The 22,427-nt window shown below is 35.1% G+C and overlaps 1 long non-coding RNA gene across 1 annotated transcript in view; it reads right to left on the bottom strand.

Moving 5' to 3' along the window:
- Positions 1-16,171: 16,171 nt before the first annotated feature.
- LOC141514845 (uncharacterized) overlaps positions 16,172-22,427 on the bottom strand; it is a 42,558-nt gene continuing 36,302 nt past the window's right edge. Inside the window, exon 4 of the long non-coding RNA XR_012476129.1 lies at positions 16,172-16,292. This is a non-coding gene — a long non-coding RNA (uncharacterized LOC141514845). The remainder of the gene's footprint in view (positions 16,293-22,427) is intronic.

Genomic DNA, 22,427 nt, shown 5'->3' with positions numbered 1-22,427 from the left:
ACCTGGGTTAACCTGTCTGCCAAGACAGTTTACCAGAGTGTGGATGCTGCACAAGGCTATAGCTTCTTGGGGGGTCACAAGTGAGATTTGGGTGAAGTTGGACACCAAAGGTAGATGAGCAGCCCTGAAAAGGGATCAGCAGATCCTCACACCGTGGTAGTAGTCCTCTGTGAGTATCCCATACACTTCCTTTTTCCAATGTAGAGAATCATTATCCTATTGGTCTTCCAGATTTGCAACTTGGTTGTCCTTGACTCCCTACTCTCACTGAGCTCAAATATTGTCTTCTGAAGGAGGCTTTCTTCATCTCCATAGTCAAGGTTACCTTTCTTCTACTCTATAAGCATCTTGGCTGTGCCTGCTTATTTATAAGTTGACTTTCACATATAAGGTCTTTGAGGGCAGAAAGTGTATTTGCTTATTTTTGGTTTTGTCTTTCCTTATATCCCCAGTGCATAATATGTCCCTGAAACATAAAAAGCATTTAATAAACATCCCTACCTCTAAACTTTAGTTTAAGTGGTACTTTTTATAAGAAACTGCTATCACTTTTCCCTCAAATTATCTTGCATCGACTTTGTATGTGTGTAAACATATGCATATATATGTATATATACATATAGAGGCATATATTTGTTCCCTTTAGCTACATTATAAGTTCCTTGAGATCAGATAATTTTTATTTCACACCCTCAGTACCTAGTAAATTCCCATAAGAGATTGTTAATAAATATTTATTGATTGACTGGCTAGTATCTATATATCTATATCTATATCTATATCTATATCTATATCTATATCTATATCTATATCTATATCTATATCTATGTAGATATAGATATAGATATATCTCAGGTAACTCACCAAAGTACTAGATTTTACTGAATCCTAGTCTTTTTGATCTTACCATAATGGAGTAAGCATTCCATAGTGATGGATAAGGCTATGTTCGTGCGTTATTTTATTCTTTATGCATTGAATCAATAAAATGATAAATGATACATGAGGGAAGCTGGAGAGCATGATGGGTTAGGAAGTTTCTGTGTGGACAAGAAGACCTGGGTTCGAATCCTGACTTTGATAAATATTGTTTTTGTAACTGGGCAAATCACATTACCACCGAGTGTCCTGAGCAAGTCTCTGAGACTATAAGTCAGTAGGAAGTATTGATCTGAGTTGGTAGAATCAAGTTCTTATCAGATTCTCCCTACACTAATGAATTCACAGATCTGGAAATTTGTCTAAACAATAATAATAATAAAGCAATAATATAGTTAACATTTAAACAATTCATTATGATTGGTATAACATTTTCATATATTATTTGATTCTCACAACCACCCACCCTCGAAGATAGCTTAGTAACAACTAGTTAGTGTTTGAGACAGTGTTTGGTCTCAAGTATTACTAACCAAAAGTCCAACACTCTATTTGACTATTCCACCAGTTGCTAATAGCCATGAAGCTGCACACCTGAAGCACCTCTTGGACTCAAATTTTCCCCATTCTATATGTTTATTTTGTTGTTTGTCCTTCATGTCTATATACAAAAGCTCCAAATTTAGGAGTTCTAATAAATGCATGGTTCAGTTATTTAAGTCCATCATGATCATTCTTCCTACAAAAGCAAAGGAATATTGGAAATTAAATATATTCCAAATTATATTCAACTCATGCAATCCAGTACAGTCATTCATTTCATCACATACTTATGAACTCTGAATCCCAGTTTTGGCCGCATCTCATGGAATAGGACTAGAAATCCTTTTGTGCAGATTGAAATTCTTACTGATTTTCCTTTCTGGGTCCTGTCCCTGATGGACTTCCAAATACTTCATACTATGGCTGGCTCATTTCTTGTTCATGGGAAAGAGAAGATTTGACTCAAAAACAGATGTCCAGCAAGGAAAGCCTGCTGCTACCATTTTCTCCTCTGATCTGTTTGACTTTTATAAGTTCATGAAACATTTCCCAGTTACACAGTCCACTCTTTCCTTCTGATTCTCTAGTGTTTTGACTTTGTAGTCCAAGTTATACCAAGACAAAGAGCTTTAATCATCAGGTGGGTCAGAAGTATTTCAGAGAATCTGAATTGATCTCAGTAGTCATCTAGATATTCTATATAGTCCAACCTATATATCAGAAAGCACTTCTTAGTAGACCAATAAATAATCATCTATCTTCTGCTTGAAGAGCTCCAACCATTCTTGAAAGTCCATTACATTTTTGGCCAGTTTTAATTGTTAGGAAGTTTTTGAGGGGTTTTTTGTTTATTTGTTCTGTTTTGTTTTCTAGACATTAAGCTTGAAGTGGGCCCCTTTCAATTTCCACTCAGTGTACCCTTATATCCTATTATTCTTCTCCAGGCATTCAATGTTTCAGCATATTGGACTATTTTCTGTCTGAAAACATTGGTTTTTCTATATATGCTGTTCCCTTTACTTATTTGTTCCCTCCCGTTTTGTAGACTGGAATGTCTATTCTGTCCTGCTTTGTCTAATGAATTCCTATTCATTCCCATTCCCTGTGAATCTGATACACCTCTTCAATAATAATATTCTCCCTCTGACCTCACCAAGCATTTTATTTGTACACTAACTCTCTCATTCTAATTACCTGAAATGTTAATAGAGCTTTAAAGATCACAAAATACTACATGTATTGTGGCTGTTTGTATGTGTATATGTATATATGTATAATCTCATTTGATGAATATTATAAAAAATAACAAATATAAAGTGCTTTGTTTTTGTGTATCCCTAAACCTTGGAGAGGAAGGTGCTTATGGTTTTTATCATCCCATTTTTATAAAGGAAGAAACTGAGGCTCGGGGAGTTAATGATTTGCCCATTGTCAAACAACTATTGAATATTAAGAGGCAGGATTTCAGGTCTCCTTGAATCCAATACAATTCCCTCTTCATCTCTCTATGCTATTTCTTTTAAATGTTAAAGCACTATGTAAATATGAATTATTGTTACTGAACAACTCTACCTTATTCTGCCCAACTTAGTAACCTCCATCTATTTCTTGAGAGAGAAAAACACAACAAAATACAAGTATGATAGGGTCAACACCATTTCAATGACATGTATATGAAATACCCAGGAGAGCTATATATTGAATATCATCAGAGCCATGTTAGGAGTCCCATATGAGGCAGAAGATTTTGGCTAACTAAAAACGTAGCATATATTCTCTGATTTTTATATTAGCATCCTAGATGTGATGACTATTCCAGCTGAGCAATTAAGGCCTTCTACGTGTATGTTTCTAATACACAAATGTTCATAATTGCCCTTCTGCTGAAATCGCAGCAGGCTCTTAAAGTGCTTCATAAGATGTATTTCCTGTCAGTTTAAAGGAAAAATCATCACAAGGCTATTTCTCTTTGCCTTCTCAAGCTGTCATTTCATTTTTGGGAGTGAGAGCCAGAAAATGAACCCCAATTAGGATTAACACTTTGCCATGATATATAGTAACCACAGTATTTTGTCATGCTTCCAGTTCTATTTAATTCAGCAAATATTGATTAAGCAGCTGCTATGTACAGAATAACTCCCCCTTTTAGTGCTGGGAATATGATTAGGAAGGAGGCCATGTCTTTGACCTCTTGCCCTTATAGCTTCCTAGGGAGATAGTCCATACAATAGTAACTATGAAATAAAATGTTATAAGATAAATACATCAGAGAGGTAACAAAGGAAATTTAGTGAAGAGGTCTGAAGGTCTTCATGAAAGAGATGATATTTGAATTTAAATGCTGGGTGGGATGTCAGAGGACAGATAGGGAAAGTGTCTGTACCAAGGATATGGAAGGGAAACAAGAGAATGTGTTCTTGGGAACTGTCCAACCTGACTAGAATCAAAAATGTATAGGTAGCAACATTATATGATGGTAAAAAGGTTGGATTTCTCCATTTTCTCCAGGCTAAGTCTTAAATACTAAGAAAAAGGTATTTATTTGAATTTTGCTTGGCAAATTAAAAGAAAACCACTGATTTTTTTTTTGCTACATGTCGATAAACTATGCTTATCTGATATAATTATGATTCACTGACTATCTAATCCAGCTAGAAATCCCTAGATTGACATATATTCATTTGAAGGAGTTATAAGAAGCCAGTGCTTACTTACTATAGATGAGAGAGAGAGAGAGAGAGAGAGAGAGAGAGAGAGAGAGAGAGAGGATTTTAGTGGGTTTTTCCATCACAAATACAAAGAAAACATAGGCTCCATCTGAAATCCAGTTTCACTATTGAATCCATCCCATAAACTTGGACTAGGCTCATTTTACCTTGTATTTTTTTCTTAAATTATATATCTATCATTGCCACATAAAGAAAGAGTTCCCACTTGGAAGATAATTCAATAGGATCCCATTTCCGGGCAAGCATGACTCAAAATTGAGGAAAATTGGGAGATATTTATTCAATGAAAATAAGATTAAAGAGTATTGCAGTGTTATTTTCAGTAGCTCATATTGAGAGGGAAAGCAGGGACTGTTTACCAAGAGCAAAAGAAAGCACCATCATGACCATCTATATGAAACACCCAAGGAAAAGTCCAATTTTTAGTACAGTGACAATTCCAATCACTAGAATATTTATTTTTCTAAACATTTCCTGGAAACTAAGATTATCTTCCAAAATCTATGAAGAAAAAATAAAGAGATCATTTTTATCTTTGAAGAAAATAATATACAAAGAAATAATTTACCAAATGATACTAGCCAGGCCTAACTCAGGCCACTTTACTGATAGTTTAGGTCCAATATTGGAATAGAATGAAGTTCTCATATATCATTCAAGACTTGATAGAGAGAGATTTATTTAGCTATAGCATAGGAAGACTACTCAACAAGCATACAGTTCTTCTAAAATAATTATCTGGAAATCTATCTAATCACCAAGGCAAGGCATAGTGACTCATTTTGTCTTGGGACTTCTACCAACTCTGAAGGAATTAGACTTTACATGGCTGAGCTTTTATGCTCTTTTTTAAAGGTTTTTGCAAAGCAAAAAAAAAGGGGCTTGCCCAAGGCCACATAGCTAGGTAATTATTAAGTGTCTGAGACCGGATTTGAACCCAGGTACTCCTGACTCCAGGGCCGGTGCTTTATCCACTGCACCACCTAGCTGCCCCACTTTTTATGCTCTTAAGTGAACAGGGAACCACAACAATGTAGCCTGAGACCACAAAGAAATAGGATCAACAGTTAGGTGGCTTTTTGGACCAATCAAGACTTAGATCTTGTTTTGCTTTTAAGAAAAGAACTGTCAACTTCCATAAGAGATGGAATGGGGGAATGATGGGGGGTAGAGGAGAAAGAAGATGGAACTGACAAATCATAGCACTATTTTAGTACATATCTTATCACAGAATGACAGAGAGGGAAGGAGATTCAGAGATCAACTAGACTAATACCTTCATTTTACAAATGGAGAAACTGAGTATCAATGGCATGAAGTGACTTTGCTCAAAGATGTCATAACCTGTTGTGAAGGCTATAACCCACATGTGGCATGAGGGTATTTTAGTGTGGTTTGAAGGGAGGCAAAATAGACATCTATCTAGCCTCTTCCCCCACTATCCTTTCCCAAGAGAGTCTTTAATTTCTGCCAGGAGGGAAAGCAGGAAGTTGGGGCCAGAGGTTCAATCTAGCTTCCAATCCCTGTTTCATTATTGGGGGAAGCAGGACCCAAATTTTACATCCAAGGTTTGACCTCTTTTCAGCCAAATAACAGTTCTATAGTTAACACATATAGCAATTATCAAAGAAACTGACATAGACAATGTAGTAGCAAAACAGAAATCAGAGAAGGTATATATCAGAGAATACATATTGGACAATACAGGGTTTAAAAAAGAATTTTCCCATTAAGAATGAGATAATTCAGCTTAACCAAGGGAGAAATCTGGATCTCACTCACTCATGGGAAAGAAAAAAGTTTCCAAAATCTTGAGAGTAAAAAGCTGGAGATAGGGGCAGCTAGGTGGCACAGTGGTAAAGCACCGGCACTGGAGTCAGGAGTACCTGAGTTCAAATCCGACCTCAGACACTTAATAATTACCTAGCTGTGTGGCCTTGGGCAAGCCACTTAACCTTCATTGCCTAGCAAAAAAAAAAAAAGCTGGAGAGACACAATAGATACTTCAAGCTCCTCTTGTGCCTTTCCAGAGTCTTTTTCTTCAGTAACCTGAAGTGGGATTGTCCTTTTCTATCTTCCTTTTTAAATCTGGAAGCCAAAAGTGCCTAAAGTGAAGAGACCCCCAAAGACTATCTCAAGATGGTCTCATTCTTTTTTCTCTTACTAACTCATGTTGGACAAGACATCCATCTCAGCCAATGAGGAAAAAGCCCATATTCATGGACTTTGGAACTGAGTTTGCAGTTCTGGATTATCCAATGTCATAAATCCTCATTTCTACTTAAGTTCTCTTTTCACTATCTACCACTAGTACAACCATAAAAAATTAATGCTGGAAAGGACCTTTTAAATCATATAATCCGATCCCTTCATTTAACAAAGAAACTAAAGCCTTGAGCAAGAGAAATCTCAGTTAATAACTAGTAGATCTAGGATAGGAACTCAGATATTCTGACTCCAAGTATGTTCTTTCCATTTCAATGGTACCTTTGAAGTAATTAATACAGCTTGAAAATGATTCTAAATTACTTCCAAGATACAATTTCAGTTCTTATACAATAGCCTAAGAAAAAGACTATTTATACCACTCAAATTTCAGCATAATGTGAAAAGGGAATTTAGTATAGAATGAACTTCACAATTCTGTTATGGATAATTTAAAGCCACATTCTCCCCAGCTTTATCCACATTAGCCTTCCTTTTGAGGAATATTCCTGAACATTGCTCTATTTGACTTATCCAGTGATAGTGAAAGGAAACCAAAATTATATTTCACCTATTTCACAATTTCACCATTATCCAATGAGGGATTTTTTTTCTGGCATACATTAAACTATCTGGCTATGATATCCTTTTGACTCTGAAAGATTGATTCCAAAATTATACAGAATAATTGGCATAAAATATTATAAGAGAGATGTTGTATGACTGCCACATCAGCCAGGTCAATCATGTATCAGGGGCAAAGGATACCTTCTGAACAGTCACCATTATCTACTTGCTCTACTATCTATCTACTTATAGATTCTTAGTAGCTATAAGATGGCAAGAAAGTCAGGGGAAGATTTATAATAAGTAGGGGTGTTAACATTTGGGGAAATTATAAGAGGAGACCATGGAGGAGTTGAAGCAATGAAAAGGTGTGGGTGAATTATTATTTGTATTAGCAGACATAGCATAGGGCCACTAGATGGCACACTGGACAGAGTACCTCTTGGAATCAGGAGGACCTGAGTTCAAATTTGACCTCAGACATTTACTAGCTGTGTTATGCTGTATTATTCACTTAACCCTGTTTGCCTCAGGATATTTGAAAAATGAGCTGAAGAAAGAAATGGCAAAACCCATTTCTTTGTCAAGTATCTTTGAGAAGAAAAATCCCCAATGAGATCATAAAGAATTGAATAAGACTGAAATGACTCAACAACAGACATAACATCTACATCAATAAGATCAATATTCACTAACTTTGAAAGAATATTTGTTGATTGATTTGCTATAATTTAACATTGATGCATATACAATGTTATCAGAACTTTTATTTAAAGTCAGGTTCTAGACGAGTTGTAGGTATTAAACATCTATTCTAGAATAAATTCTATAGATATGAGTTAAATAAAGACTTAGACTCTCTGTTGGATCTTTTTGATCATAGTGACAAACACTTTTGGTAAATATATATTTCTTCTTATTTTATACCCTGACATTTATTGGGGGCCAGGGCATAGTTTGCAAGGCAATGGAGTTAAGTGACTTTCCCGAGGTCACACAGTTAAGTATTAAGTGTCTGAGGTAGGATTTGAACTCATGTCCTCCTGACTCCAGAGCTGGTGTTCTCTCCACTGCCCCGCCTAGATACTACCCTCATCAGATATTTGTAATCAGCTGTTCACCAGTGATGTTTCCCATTCCTGTGAACTCCTTGAGGATAGAGTCATGTTTACCTTTATTTATACCCCTGGGACTTGGAATAGAATCTGGTCCACAATAGCGGTTTAATAATGTTGCTGACTTGACTATTTTAAGGAAGGAGATTCAGTCCAGAATACAAGTCAAAGAGAAATAGTCCATGTGGATGGTGAGGTACTCCAGATGCTACTGCCTGTGGTATTTTGCTGGTGTTATAAATCCCTGGAATATCATAGAGTTCCTAAAAGAGATTTCTAAAATTCAAAAGAGTTTAACCCAACCATCTATACATACAAAAAAAAAGGACTAAATAGATGAAGAAAATCTATTAACCAGGTCATCACATATATTTGGACAGATAGCCTACAAAGCTGACCCATTAAGGTGTACATATTTGGACAGACAATATAAATGGACAATGAGTTGAGCCTAGAATTGAACAAAAAAGGAGGTTGTCCTGGATTGTCTTGATGTAAAATTGAAAATGTCACTCAAATCATCTATCTTCTTAATTCTACCATTCTGAAGGTGCTACAAGAAATGATGGAATATGAGTATAGTCTACAAAATTTATAATGACTATCACATAGATGGTAAAGGATTTCTGTATAATGAATGTAAGCTAGCTACAACTTAAAACTGAGAAAGAATTTCAAGGGACAAGAGTAAAAGATGCCACTAATGAAATATATTGTAGAAAGTAAAGGTGGACTGGGTTCATGGGGAATTACAAAGGATTACACATGGATAATCAGAATGTTCCACTGTTAACCCCATGATATATGAAGAAAATAAGGAAGTCCTATGGCATGTTAGGAGGAAATACTATAGCAAATTTATAGGAAGGTATGGATCAGTGCCAAACAGATTGAGCAGGCATAAATGGACTACAAATGGCATCATTTTAGGGAATTTCCAAATCATGAAATCACAAATGTATTACAAACCTGTATCTGTAATGATAATATTGTAAATTCCAGAGAGGTTGGCATGATCCTTAAGGAGAAAAAAAAGAGCTTGAGAAGCACCATTTTATCTTCTTGGTAGTTCTGGGTTGGGTAAGATGAATTTATTGTATCATAATTTCACTAGAGCCACATTGAGATAGTGCTTTGGAGGCTAGGTTTGGTGACAGGAGGAACTGGGTTAAAATTCTGCATCTCAAACTTATAAGTTGTGTGACCATTCTGAAGCCACTTAACCTCTCTGAGCTCAGTTTCTTCATTCATAAAATGAGAATGATAATAGTTATCACTGACTTCATGAGTTTTTTGTGGATTCAGTGAAATAATACATATAAAACATTTTGCAAATTTTAAAGAGCTATAGAAAAATTGATTGTTCTTGCCAGAACAACCCCTTGAAATTATAATGATTACATTGATATTAGTTGGAGATTACACCTCTATGGCATTTTTAGATAACAGCCTGCTGTCCATTAAAAAAAAACTATATAAATGGAAAACCATAAAAATTGATCAAAACTTTTAAAATGTAATTAACTCCAATAGATTATTTTCACTTAAATATTTGACTGTAAGAGAAAATCAGTTTGTCTGTCCATACTGACTTAATTCACATTTAGATCAAAGTAAAACTAGCATTTCTGAAAAATAAATATTCAAATACAGTCCACATTTATAAATTATACTGCCTTATACATGCTAATGTGAGAATCCAATTATACAAGAAGTCTGATCATAAGACAGATTTCTCTTCTAACATGGAGGAAGATAGCTTCCCCAGTAGTGTTAAGGATCTTTTCAAGCTCTTTGCTAACACAAAAAATGCTGCAAAAACTGGATTAGATAGTCTCGTACTTTTGGCAATTAGGAATGAGAGCCCCTTGAAGGCAGGGATTATTTTTGCTTTTTGCTATATCTAGCACTTAGCACTACGTCTGATATATAGTGGGTTATTAATAAAGGTTTTTTTTTAATTTGATTCAAATGAGAGGCAAGTAGCATAAAGGGTGTAAGTATATTGTGAGACCAAAAAGAACTTGGCTTGCACCTAGCTTGATTTTAGCTACATCATTACTCATTGTGCAATGCTTTAAACTAAGCCATCACGATGACATTTCAACCTGAACTACTTAACTGGTCACTGTCTGATAATAAATGTTTCTAAGCTCCCTAACTGCTCAAGACATTAAAAGATCTCTCAGAACACTGAATGAAAGCTTCATTCTAATCCTTCTGGGAACAAGCAAGATAACATTATGGCAGAAGCATGAAATGTATTTTGTTAAATTAAATTACTTTATCAAGGGACTGTATAGAACTCTGAGCATGGAGCATTTTTAAGGAACTTTTTTAAAAGAGAAAATTCCAAACTAGACACTACTCTCCTCACAAAGGGAAGTTTAAAAAAATAAGACTAAAACATTTAGATTCTTCAGATTCGCCAAAACAGAATATTTTGTCACGAGCAAACTCTTTTAATAAATTCTTGGCAAGAATATTAAAGTTATTGACCAAAACTACTATGGGTCTTTAGATGAAGGTTTTGTATGAACAAGGTGCCAGATTTTTGTGTTGCTTGTCCTTATCCTTTTGGAGACAAGAGACTGATTCCATCTGGAATGCAGTTAAAGGACAGATGGAGTAATACCACGTGGTGGTGAATAGTTCCTTTTTATTATAAACTACCAATTGTGGGTTTTCCAAGAATAATGTTATTAGTAAGAAGTGTAGGGTCATTTTCCTTAGCTTATCTAAATCTAGAATTCTAATTGCTGTGGGTTCTCTATATTGGGAAGAAAATACTTTTAAATTCACAGTTAATGTGGTAGCACCTAAAGAAAAAAGAAAAAGAAAAAAAAAGATCAAGAGAGATTGAAAAGCACAGAACTGCTAGCATAATTTCTACACCTGGAAAAGTTCTGGGGTAAATTCATTAAAAATCCATTTGTAAGCACCCTGAGGATAATGAGGTGTTAAATAGCAGCCAACAAAGATTTGTCCAAAGAAAATCATGCCAAGAGCACCTTAATTTCTATCTTTAATAAAAGTAATGACCTTGCATTGCAGTGAAAAACTGGAGGGATGATACACATGACAGAATGCTCCTCTCAGTAGTTCAGAGCTAGGACAACTGTATTAGACCAGCCATGGACAATGTTATCCCCATCCAGAGGAAGAAAAACAAAACAAAACAAAATATAACAACAAAAAAAAGAATATTCAGCCCTTCAGAATCTTGTGAATGCTTTATAAATCTTATCTCTTATGTATTTCTTTCCCTTAATCCTAATTCCTCATACCAAAAATGACTAATCTGTAAACATGTTTATCAAAAATATGTATGTATAATACTAACTTGACTGTTTGCCACTGAGGCTTTGGGAAGGGAGAATAAAAGGAAATTTTGTAACTTAAAATTATACATGAGCATATGGATGGAAAAAACTAAGCAATTAATTAAAAATAAAATGAAAATTCCTTTAAAAAAGAAATGAAAAATTATCTTTAATCATAAGAAAATATGTTCTATATCACTTTTTTTGCAAGGCAAACAGGGTTAAGTGGCTTGCCCAAGGCCACACAGCTAGGTCATTATTAAGTGTCTGAGACCAGATTTGAACCCAGGTAGACTCCAAGGCTGGTGCTTTATCCACTATGCCACCTAGCTGCCCCATCTACATCACTTTTGATAAGAGAAATGCAAATTTCAAACCACTTTGAGATACCACCTCACCTATCAGATTGTCTAAAATGACAAAAAAGGAAAATGATCAGTGGTGGAGAGGTTGCTGTCTCCTCCAGTCATTGATTCACTGGGGGCTGTTGCCTGCAGCTTCTGCTTCTGCTGAGATTCTTGGCTTTCTCTTCCTGAAGAAAGAGTGGAGGTCATCATACTCTATAAGCATAAAGTCTATAGGCTGGTTCTAGCTATTTCAGATAAAAGGCCTATAGCCTTTCCTTGGAACTAGCATAAAGCTTCTGCTTTTCATCCCCCTATTTTGTTTCCTAGGAATCTTGCTACTGACACCTTTCATCTCTCTGATGAGATAGTCACATCCTGGACCAAACTTGTCTAAAAAGCAAATCAAAACCAATGGTCTTCCTTTTCTCAATTCCTCATCCTAGTCTTAAATTTCTCTATCAGCCAAGTTTATGGTAATTCTTTTACATAGAGAACTAAAAACTGAACCTCTGATTTCATTGAAAACTCCCTCTACAAATACAATTCAGTACTTTTCTTGCCACTTACATGCTCAGCTCAGAGCTGCTTTGAACTTTGAGAGATTGAGTGACTTTCCCAGGGTATGTAAACCTGATATGTATCAATGGTAGAACTTGAACTCAGGTCTTCCTGATTCTGAGATTACCTCTCAATTTTCCATGTCATATGCTTCCTAATTTTCAATATTTGACAGTGAGACTATAAGTCACATCATGATTATTTGCCCCATTTACCAAAATAGTGTTGTCTTCAATGTTCCCTAATTTGCTTATTCTATGCCTATTCTATTCTCCTATATGGGAGACCTAGTCTGGGGACAAGTCACTGACTTTTCTACCAGTTAGCTATAGTCCTGATTTTTCTGTATGCAGATAAAGCCATCATCGAATTCAGAGGAGCTTAGGGATAGTCCTTTAGGTCAGAACTTTTATTCTCCTCATGGGGCATTGTCCATACCTCCTACATCTCTTAACCAATATTCCCCTCTTCTCTAGACAGAACCTCCTTGCCTATCCACCTATCCCATTCACCTCAAACCTGTACTTCCTCTTTACTGAGACTTTTAATCTCACAGCAACGTGATTCATTAAGTCACTTGTCCCTCTTTGAAATCCTGAAGTCAAATATTTCTTAACTCTCATCTTTCACTTCTCAAATTACTGTCTTTTTTGTGCAAGGAATGGTGAATATTACACAGATATATTAAAAAAAATCTCTCCCTTTAAAGAGATTACAATGCAATTAAGTGAGATGATATGTATCCTTGATTCACTTAGCCCCCTAATTTGTTAATTATTAATTCTGCTATTCTTTCTTCCTATATGTTTTCCATTGCTTATATTTTTGGTTTTGCATCATGATGCTAAGGAAGGTTATATATTTAAACACCTAGTCTACAGGGATTTGGAGGAACAGGACTTGGGTTTGAATCCTGGTAGTCCCACTTGCTATGTGTTGTTGTTTTTGTTGTTGTTGTTGTATTTGTTTGTTTTATTTTTTTTTTTACCTTGGATAAGACACTTAATCTCTGAATCTCAGATTCTTCATCTCTAAAACCACTGTGTTGGACTGGATGGTCCCTTCCTTGACAAAACAATCCTACTATTATTACTCATCTTTCTTTCCAAAGCAACTTTTCCTAAACATTTAAGTACATCTCTATTTCCTCCCGCATTTCTGACCCCATGCACTTTTCATCCTCAGAAGCAAACTCCACATACTTCTACATTGTCTGAGGCTCACCTTGTATAAGAATTCATGCCTTATTCCTCTTCACCTATGTCTTCACCTATCCTTTTACTAGTAAGTCAAGGAAAAAAACATTCCTCCTCTTCTCTAAAACTAAGTGATCCACCATCCACTGATGTTGTTTCTCTTCTTTTCTTCTTGTCAGCCTCTCTAAAGGCAATTAATAGCTCAGCAAACAGAACTTTGTGTCTGAAAGTGGGAAGAGCTGAGTTCAGATCCAGTCCCAAACACTTTCTAGTTGTGGAAACCTGAGAACTTAACCTGTCTGCCCAGGTCTCCTCAACTGTAGAACAGGAATGGCAGGTGGTAATAGCGTCTACCTTGCAGGGATTTTGTGAAGGTAAAAGAGATAATTTGTGCATAGTAGATATCATATAAATTTCCCAAAATGCCCACCTCAGCACTACACTGGAAAGAGTGATGTATGGAGAGCCTGAAGACCTGGGTTCAAATCCTTGTACTGCCATTAATTGCCTATGTGACGATGAGCAAGCCACTCTTGATCTTAGCTTTTTCATCTTAAAAATAAAGCAGAGGACTGCAGTGCCCTCTAAAGCCATTTCTGGTTCACATCTATCCTTAATCTCTTTGTGCTGAAGATTGCCTCTGCTCCAGGAGCTACTAACACCACTTTGCTTCTCTGGAATTTGCCAAAGCTGATTCTTGTTAGAACTTTATATTCCACATAAATCAGTGATTGTACACTTATCTTCTTGTAGCATGATGATGATCATGATGATGATGAATAACAACTTCAAAGTTTGCCAACTTACTTTACAAACATTATTTTATCCTCACAACAACCCTAGAAAGATGTGTGTTATTATTATTATCCATTTATAGATGAGGAAAGTGAGGCAGACACAGGTTTAGAGTTATAGAACTTGAGTCTGCCTAACTCCAGGACCAGCAGTCTCTTAAAATACATATTTATGAATAGCACTTATCACATGGTAGATACATATAAACATCATTCCCTTTCCTTCCCTCTATCCTAACTTGCACGTTGGTAGGGTGCTGGGATAGAGTGTGAAAGACATATTGTGTTTTTGTGGGCATATTTGCCCACAAGTTGATAAATACAAAGATGGGTTTTTTTTATTTGTGGAGAGTGTTAATGATTGGGAGATTGAGAAAGGCATCTTGTAGAAGCTGGCACTTGAGTTGAATAGAGCAAATGATTTCAAGAGCCAGCAGCAAAGAAAGTCATCCTAGGAATTGGGTGTAGTTTGTATAAAGTCACAGGGTCAGGAGTTGAAATGTTTTGTGTCTGTTTGTAAGAAATCTATGAATGTATCAGGGTGAGTGTGATGCTCCTTATGATAACCCTGGTCTTCACTTCATCATCTCTCACCTTTTTTTTATTGTATTAGACACAGCTCAGGCACAACTACACAAAACTGTGATGAGTAGCACAAGTATGACATATCTCGGATTCCTTTTGCAGAATTATTGCTTCTCTTCCTCTGCCTACTATGCTTTAAAAACCACGGTAAATGACAATAATACAGCTTTCTCCTGCTAAGATTGCAGATATACTCTGTAATGTGGTTTTGTCCTTGACCCAACAAATGACTTGACTTCCCATACTTTCCTAATACTTCTTCAGTCTCTCACCACCCCCATCCAATCCATTGCCAAGACTGATTTAATTTTACTTTCATAAAATATCTTTTTTTCCTCTGATACCACTAGCTTGATATAAATTTCTCATCATCTCACACTCAGACTATTGCATTAACTTGCTGGTGGGTCTCCCCGCCTCATCTATCCACTCCAGTTCATCCTCCATTCAGGTGTCAAATTTTCCTAAAGAGCATTTTTCTAAACAGCTCCTGTTTGGTCTTTACAGCTTTTCGTAACTTGCCCCCTCCTAACTCTCTAATTGGATCCTTTACACATTTATGTTTTCTAACCACAATTTGACCTCACTGAAGCACTAGGAATCATTCTTGCTTCCCTAATTGTTTGCCTCCACCAGCTGTCTTAAACTAATGGTCTTTCCTGAAGTCCCCCATGGCACTTCCCTTACCTCATCCTCACACTTGAGGATCTCAGCTCATATTTCACAGAAATATAAAATGAAATCAAATCAAATCAAATCATTCCCTTGTGTTATTTCCCTTTGTTCCCTCATCCTATGTTATTCAGATGTATTCCCTGACTGCTGTCTTCTTTGCTCCAGTCACAAGTGTAGAGGTGATGTTTCTCATTTCCAAGATCAACCCATCTGTAAATACCATAAGAATATTGATGCAAACATACTGGATAAAATATTAGCAAAGAGGCTAGAACTATATTTTAAAAGATTGTCCATTGTGATCAGGTTGAGTTTTAGATAAGCTATAAATATAACAAACCATAAAGATGGGGGGGGAGAAAGCAAAACTGTATGCTCATATCCACAGATTAAAAAAAAATTTAACAAAATAAATTTCCTTTAAATTAGAAATATTTAAAAGCATAAGAATAAATATGTTGTTATTTTAATAAATTCTAGAGACGTTTCTAATAATTCAGATCTAAAGAAAGTTCATTTTCATCATTATTTGATTGAGTATATATTTGATATATATAATATATATACATAGGGATAGGTGTAGATAGATATTTGATTAGTGAAAAGAATTTCTGCCTCTTTTTGAACTCAGAAATCCATAAGCCTCAATCATAACAGGTTACTCTGCTTTACCTCTTTTCTTGAATCTTTTATTTCTTGATCCTTGATTTCTGGAAACTTCTTTGCCTTGAGCTATAGAGCCAGGGATTTGCTGGCTTAGTCTTAGCATTTCCCACCTATATCAGAGAGAGATGAGCAATCAGAATCTCATTTATGAGACATTACCTATTGTCCTAGTACTGAAAATATAAAAAAAAATGAAAATGAAATAGACTCTGCTGGCAGCACTTATGTTTTTATCAAAAACACAAAACAAACATGAGAATCCTTATTCTAACATAGATTACATTCTAATGGAAGAAGATACCATATAAGAGGGGTCAGAAAAACAGAGGTGACAGAAAAAGAATTGCCAGAGAAACAGAAAAATTTAGAAAGTCGAATCCCAGGTGAAGTAAAAAATGTTCTGAGGCTCTTCTCAGTGAGGAATAAAGGCAGGAACGAAGAATAAAGCTGGAAAAGTTGGATGGAGTCAGGTCATAAAGGACTTTGAAAGTCAAATAGAGAAATATATTTTTGATCACAAAGGCAACAGGCAACCATTAAGCAATTCTTAAGCAGAACAATATGGCATTCATTTTCTTCAAGGAATCCCTTTGAAAGCTTTTTTTTTTAGTATGATTTGTAGAGAGCAGAAACTGGAGGCCATGAGACTGTTTGGGAAGCTGTTGAAATAGTCTAAGTAAGAGATGATGAAGGGGTGAACAAGTGAAGTAGCCATGCGAGTATGGAAATGGGAACAGATAGAGGAGATGCCGTGGACGGAGAATTGATGAGATATGGCAATGGAGTGGATGGGGGGTTGAATGAAAGTGAAGAGTTAACAGAGTTAACGATGGTTCCAAAACTCATGATCCTCATCAACTTCCTTGCTGTCACATCATCTGGGTTCCCTAAGGTTTCCCTAGGTTATAGAGTGTCCTGGTGTTGAGGTGTCCATTAAAAGAAGCAAAGTTCTCAGGTGACCCTACCCATGGACTCCAAAGAGTAAAAACTTTTGCAAAGTTTCAGGTTATAAATTCAAGGATGACCTTACACAGACCCAATATTGGCATCCTTTCTTCTTCTTCTACTACTGTATTCTGAGGACCATCTTCTGAAGACCATCCTGCCTAATGTGACAACATCCATCAATTGGTTTCTATCTCCTTGGGAAGGGCTGATTTGAGTCCCTGCCTACCCCCAGGGTTTTTTCATTTTAGTCCTTTAAATGAGTTTTCTTTAATGCCTAAATTCTACCTCTCTGATTCAAAATCCAGTGCTATTTCTTCCTCCTGTTTATTGGAGATGTGTAGAAACATTTCTATTCAGATAAAGATTGAATTAGTTAATCTTTGAGATCTTACAGTTCTGAGGTTCATGATTTTTGGGGGATTTGAGTTTCATTCTCAGTGATGTAAAAACATTAAAGCTGGAAAGGATTCTAAAAATTGTCTGGTCAGAGTCCCTCATTTTAAAGTTAAAGTAACTAATAAGGTTTTATATATTTTCATGCTTCACTTGCTGTCCTTGTTTATTATGGTGCTATGTCATGCTATATTTGGTAATAACACTGTTCTGTCAGAAGGGGAGGAACATCAGATTTATTAAAGTACTACAAAACCTTTGGTTCATTTGGTTTAGTTGTTCTAATTGTATATCAAATAGGTTGCCCTATTGTTCAGGAGGTATTTGTTCTCTCCTCCAAAGTGGTTCTTGATTTAAGGACTTCAGTGAGATTTTTGGTGCAGCCCAATACCTTTTCCCTAAGCATTGTATCTTATGAAATGCTCTCTGGAAAGCTATTCATAATTAACCATAAAATATGTTAGATGAAATCATTACAGCATTTTAAAAATTACTTTTACATGTTTGGAATATTAAAAATGTTGCTTATCCAGGTATGGCTGCATAAGGAGGAAAAAACCTCTTGCTTATTTCTGATAAGTAAATTGGCATCTCAAACCTGCCATATAATCATGGGCAAGTCACTTAACTCCTCTAAGATTATTTCCATCTGAAAAATAGGTATAATAATAGCATCTACCAGAGATGTTGTGAAAATTAAATAAAATAATATTTGGAAAGTGCTTTGCAAGCCTTAAAGCTAGCTAGCTAGTAAGATAGTAGCTGCAGCAGGGACAACCACAGTAGCAGCAGCAGTAGTAGTAGTAGTAGTTAAGATTTTTTAAAGAATAGACTCAGGAAGATAAAAAACAAATCATCCAACTAAAACCAAATCAGGGACTCCTGAGAGCCACAGAGGTAGTGAAGTCAGTATGAAACAAAGTTACAATGGACTTATGTATATCTAGTGATTTATACCCCACATTCTCTCATTTAAATACTGTGCTTTGTTATAAGAAATCAAGGCAAGAAGAAAAAAATGAGCAGATATTGGGAAAACAAGGAAAACAGATTGGCTAGTGGTTTTACAAGGAATGAAATGGTGAAAATAATATTTCTTTGCCTTGAAAAATAGATAATCTTTAAAGGTATAAATTACAATGAATAATACTGTCAATACTGATTCATTATAGAGAATGAGCAGTGCAATAAAAGGTCTATTCTCTTTTAAAGATTATCTATATCTATATCTAATCATATATGTATATACAGAATAGTTATTTTATTGTAATAAAAGAGCTGATACATATCCCCAAAGTAATTGTTCCTGTAATAGGTGAAGATAACACTTCACTGGCAAAATAAGATGATACTATATATTATAAAATTGTTCAAAATATTAAGATCTGGATATGTTCATGCTAAACTTGAAGTGGAAGGATATTGGGATTTCAAGAAGAAGAGATGAAAGAGGAAAAGGTGTTCTACCCTCTTTCTCTTTACCACCCCCTTCCATCCTTGTCTTCCTCTGTTTTGAACCTGATCCTGTTTTCAGAGGTTTTGGTTTGTTTTTTGGAGGGGGAAATCAAAATAATGAAAAATGAATAATGACATTTATAGAATGCTTGAAGTTTCAAACATAAGCTTCAAAAATTAGTATTTTATATTCTGAACTTAAATATCAAAAATATAATTTTCCTATACATAGCAGAACCAAAAAGAGAATTGCATGTGAAACTATGAACTTGCATTTCATATCAGTTGAAATTTTTAAAAATATAAAAAATTGGGGCAGGTAGGTGGCACAGTGGATAGAGCACCCGCCCTGGAGTCAGGAGTACCTGAGTTCAAATCTGACCTCAGACACTTAATAATTACCTAACTGTGTGGCCTTGGGCAAACCATTTAACCCCAGTTGCCTTACAAATAAAAAAACCTAAAAAGAAAAGAAAGAAAGAAAGAAAGAAAGAAAGAAAGAAAGAAAGAAAGAAAGAAAGAAAGAAAGAAAGAGAAAGAAAGAAAGAAAGAAAGAAAGAAAGAAAGAAAGAAAGAAAGAAAATAAACAAACAAAACAAACCTTGGACAATTAGGTGACTCCTAAAAATAAATAAATAAATAAATGCATAAATAAATAAATAAATAAATAAATAAATGGCCGAGCAAGTGGGCAAACAAACAAATAAATTAATGAATGAATGAATGAATGAATGAATAGATAAATAAATAAATAAATGAAATAAGAGAAAATCTTTAAAAATCCTACAAGGTACTTTCAAAACTTCCCTGTTTATCTGTGCTTCTATTTTAACTACCTGGTGTTCCTTTGGCATATTTTTTTTTAAATTCAAAGCTGGGAATTTGGGGAAGTAACTCGATTCTGTATCAAATAAGCATGTTCAAGGAAAAAAAAATCCAAATTGTGGACATAGCCAAAAATGTATGTCAAGTGTCATCATTGAAATTGTTTCTCAGTCTCATAGTCAACTTGTTCTTGAACTATTTCTGTTCAACTCATTTAATATTGATAATTCAATATCAATGCCTTTACTTCTTTTTACTTCCCATTTTTCAGAACAAAAGAACTTATTTAAATAGGTTGGATTGGAGCTCATAATCACATTCTGTTTATATTTATTTTTCTACTAATTTTAATGTAATTTATGTTCTAAACAGTATATTATCCAGTTGAATATATATAACTGATTTTGAAATGACTCCCACATTAGTAAGCAGTTATTTCCTGTCAAGATACTATCATTTTCATTTTTTGTAACGTTTGATTCTTAGTGTGTTACTGCAGCAGTGACAGTAGTAGTAGCAGTATTTAATAGTAGTTAAGATTTCAAACTCACATCTTTTTTACTTTCATTTCATTTATTTTTAATTCATAGAATAAAACAAGCATTTCATAACATACTATAATTTTTTTAAAAAGATGATTACACATGAAACTGCAAATCTATTATATATAACTTGTTGTACATTTTAAATATATAATAAAATTAAAATTATTATCCCCCTGCCCTAGAGATGGCTACCATTAGAAAAATATACACATATGTGCGTGTGAAATCATTCTATCAATACTTCTCTTTATTAGTTCTTCCTCTGGATGCAGATAGTGTCTTCCTAAATATCTCCTTTGTAGCTAATTTGGACATTTATATCAGTCAAAAATGATTTATTCCCTCAAAATTGTTCTAAAAATAATATTGCTCTTCCTGCATGCAATGTTCCCTTTGCTCTTCACTGTTTCATGTAGCCAGCAATCATAAGATGAAGAGATAAGGTTTCTGAGTAACCAGCAAGTCTTTAAGTTTTTTAATAGCTTAATTTCAAACCATTCTTAGCAACATGCTTTCTAGGTTTACTTTGTGATTCCTCCTTGCATAAAAATCACCAAGTACCAAATTATATGTTGACTTCATTTAGATGACCTTATCATTTGTAGAGTTCTTGTTTCAGACTTTGCAAGATTGTCTTCATGACAATCTGCTTACTTAAAATCATCCTGAGCACTGTTAGCAAGATGATAAAGTATTGAATAAAGTTCTTTGTTGTCTGTAGGCATATAATTAAAAACAACTTCTTCAACTCCTTTAATTGTCCTTCCAGGAAGAATTTGTGAATTTTCTTTGATTTAATTACAATTTCTGTATGTCTTCTGGTTTCATTTAAAGAAAGAAGATAGCAGATTATTAGAGCTGGAAGCATAACCAGACATTTAGTCCAAAACATGCCAGAAACAAAACCTCACTATCATACACTCAGCAAGTGGTCATTCAGTATTGGACTGAAGGCTTCCAATGAAAGAAAGTTTCTCATGTCCTTACTGAGCCATCCAATCCTACTTTTGAAAAGCTATAAATGAAAGGAAGTTCTATCATTCATAAAGCTTATATTTTCCCCTTTGCAGTTCCTGACCATTGTTGCTGATTTAGGTTTCCTATGAAGGCAAATAGAACAAAATTAATACCTCGTCTTCATGATATCTCTCCATTTTGCAACTGATCTTCATATGACATGAACTATAGGACCTTTATCATTTTAGCAAGTCTCCTCTGGTTACTATCCAGATTATGAATGGCAGTCTTAATAACCATTCCTAGAACTGAACCTCATCCTCAGATATGGTTTTACCAAAACATACAAAGGAACTATCCTTTCCATTTCCTTGGAAGTCATTTATCTTTTTTAATGTAGCCCCAAATAGCATCAGCATTTTTAGCTACCATACTACACTGGAGGAGAAAGCATAGAGCATAGTTCATAGAGTCAGGAGTGGAGTTGCAGAAGTATGGGACTGGATAGGGAACTTGCTCCAAATAAAGGGTCTAGGAGTCCGGGGGCAGAAGAACCTTTCAGGATAGGAAGGCCAAACATAAGGTGGTTGTAACATGATGAAGAGTATTGCAAGGTGTGCAAAACTTTGGAATTGATTGTGCAATATAGGAGACACTGCCACAGGACCACCCAGAATATCTTAGCATCAGAGAAGGTACTGTGCTCTATGAGCAAAAGTGAATTGAAGTAGTTCAAAAGAAATGTGAAATACCCAATACATATGATTTAATTATTCTAGTAGTATGGATATTCCTGAGCAAAGATTTCACATTGAGATTCAAAGACTGAATTAATACTTGTCCACTAGTCTACCACAATCAATGCAGAAGCAGAAACAGGACTCACAAGATTGACAGCTAGCTTGTTTCTATGTGTTTTACAGATTGCCATTGCAAGAATCAATTTATCATCTGATGACCAAGCTTCTAAACTAAAGCAAGTCCTTGAGTAGAAGACAGTCTGTCACCTGAGGATATACTGGAAGTCCCTCCAATATCATATTATCTACCATATCAGAGTTCAACTGGTTTTGCCTTTGAGAAACCAGTATCACTCCTATTTCAAAATGAAGCATCATAATA

The sequence above is a fragment of the Macrotis lagotis genome, chromosome 1, assembly GCF_037893015.1.
Source record: "Macrotis lagotis isolate mMagLag1 chromosome 1, bilby.v1.9.chrom.fasta, whole genome shotgun sequence".
NCBI classification, from domain to species: Eukaryota; Metazoa; Chordata; class Mammalia; order Peramelemorphia; family Peramelidae; genus Macrotis; species Macrotis lagotis.
The sequence above is the reverse complement of the archived record's forward strand: the minus strand, read 5'-3'. Positions and strand labels throughout refer to the sequence as shown.